This window comes from Cynoglossus semilaevis, chromosome 19 (genome assembly GCF_000523025.1).
Source record: "Cynoglossus semilaevis isolate Cse_v1.0 chromosome 19, Cse_v1.0, whole genome shotgun sequence".
Taxonomy (NCBI): domain Eukaryota; kingdom Metazoa; phylum Chordata; class Actinopteri; order Pleuronectiformes; family Cynoglossidae; genus Cynoglossus; species Cynoglossus semilaevis.
The window spans coordinates 8,467,825-8,470,416 of record NC_024325.1 but is presented as its reverse complement, the minus strand read 5'-3'; positions in this window follow the sequence as shown (position 1 = coordinate 8,470,416).

Below are 2,592 nucleotides of genomic sequence, written 5' to 3'. Positions count from 1 at the left end.
GAATTCCCAGATTAATCATAAAATTCTTCAGTTCTTGGAATCCTCTGATCCTGTGTTTTTAATCAAACAGGAAACTCTGTCATTTCATGAATCGTTTTATTTTCTCAAACAGAAAAAAAAATAAACCACAGTTATTTCATTTTACATCAACTGATAAATTTCTTTAGATGCAACGTGTCAAAAAGTCACACAGTAAAACAAACGTTTGACATGAGACTGATCTAAAATCCCATCAGATAAAAAAGTGGAGAAAAATAATATCTTCATAGCAAATAAAAACCATAGAAATATTTACAAATGTATATTTACACAAGAAACAAAACAAACTGTTTCCTCTCCATAAACAAACATTAAACAAGATTTTTTTTTATTATTGGTAATGTACATCTTTCTTTTTCTGATTTATTTTCTAAAGTCCAGGGGCTGAAAAAATAAATTCACTGACACAAGTGTTTGTTCTGAGCGAAGTTCAAATCAGATCTTTCAATTGTTCTCAGTCATTTTCGTTCTTTTTTGACTTGACATGCTTTAAAATAGGATCCTGGACGTCTTTGAATTCTTGAAGAAAATCAACAAACCCAAACTTCACATCAGTTCAAGGAAACAAAGGGAGAATAAAACAGGGAAACTCAGTTTAAGTTCCTGGAGATTATCTGAAGAATAAAGAAGGAAAGTCCATCATCTTAAGTCAAACATGAAGCTGAGCTTTTCCTTAGTGACTGAGCTCAGCTGATCTACAGGCAAATGTGTTTACGCAAGATACATTTTACTGAAAAAAAAAGTAAAAAAAAAGTGTTGAAGCTTCTGTTTGTATGGTTTTCTGTTTTTGGAATGAACAGATAGTGAGTCTGTTGAAACTGTCAGTTCAGGTGAAGTCGGGTTCAGAGACCAGGTGAGACCCCACATCGTCACCAGCTCAGCTGAGTTACTGCTGCTAGTCGGAATCCAGAAACCTGGCCGACGGCCTCAGTCTCTGCTGGTTGTTGTATGAACAACATCACTTTATTTAAACCTGTTTTATTTATTTAAATCACTATGTGTAACGTGAAGTTCTGTCCCTTTCACCTGATCAGATTCACTCTCTGCTTCATTTTACCGTCTGCTGGAGAAGAAACCATCAAAATGAAGCCGCGGCCGGAGCTCACGTCAGATCGATGCCGTTTCTTCACCTGTTCAAGACTCCACAGTAAACACTCGACACTTGCCTACGTTTGAGCCTTTTGTGGAGTTTAAACTTTTGACAAAGACACGAGCAGAAAGAGAGAGAGAAAAAAAAGAAGAAGAGAAATCTCAGATTGTCAAAACACTTAGGTCACCGTGGCAACGCTTCGTGTGATGGATACAAACATTGGCAAACTGTTCTGCGCTCTGAGCTCCGAAGGTTTGACCTGCGCCGAAACAGGCAGAACCAGGCAATGATTAACTTTTCCATGAGGACTTGATGGAAATATTTCAACGCTCTTTTATTTATTTAATTTTTTTCAATAAGGGAATACGCACTGTGTGACTCTTCCAGGTAGAGGAATTGCGAAAAGGAAAAAAAAACCTGGGTCACTGTGACTCTTCCAGGTAGAGGAATTGCGTTTTTTAAATTTATTATTTTAGGGTGTGGACGTAGAAAACACAGATGTCTCGGTAAATTTCCTCTTGGATTTCAGGATAATTTAAAGTTAATGTGAATGAGTGAAAATTTGACTGAGCTGAAAAAAAAAAAACGCGTTTTCAAATCTGTTTAAACCAACGTCCACAGGAAGATCAACATTCCGCTAAAGTCAGATTTGACTTTAAAACTTGATTTATTCTTCTTTTAAAAACTGAATATACATTCTGTATATGTAATGGCAGTATTTTATGGTATACTTAGATGTTTCAATATTTACAATTAAATAATGCTTAAAAAAAAGAAAATCAAGTAAATCATGACTGTCCAGTCAAAGTGACACTCCTGAAGTTACACCATTCTGTTAATTTGAATATTACAGGGAGATTAAAGTAAAGATGCTTTTCAATGTAAAAAAAAAAAAGGGTCAAGTATATATCTCCGTACATTCATTGGATTCTTTCTTACACACTTGTATGCACACAATATCAACAATTATTTACACAGGCGTTTCCCTTCTCTCCTTGAAAGTTCATACCTCGAAAATGAGAAAAGATGGCAGCAGATTTTTTTTTCTTTGGAAGATATAAAAGTTCTTTTGTTGTAGTTGAGAAAAAAAACATTTAGTCCAAGAAGGTACGATACCTCAGCTCCACAGCCGAGTGTGAGTGTGAGTTAGTCCTGGTGCTGAGAAGCTGTGTTGACTGAGGTCAAGTTAAAGAAGCAGTGATGACAACCTGACAAGGTGTTCACCTGCAGAACGCTCCGTTCTAGTCTGATCTTAGTGGATAATGAGACAAAGAATCACATTCATCTGTAAATGTAATTAAAGTAGATCTGAATTAAACTCAGCGTTTAGAGAACGTCTTCGTTTCCTTTTTTAAAGTAAAAATGTTCCCACGTACTAACTATAAATATATTTAGTATTTTGGTCTGTTCACTGAAAATGAAAAATCACCAGGAGATAATCCAGAGAGTGAGGATCTCACCCC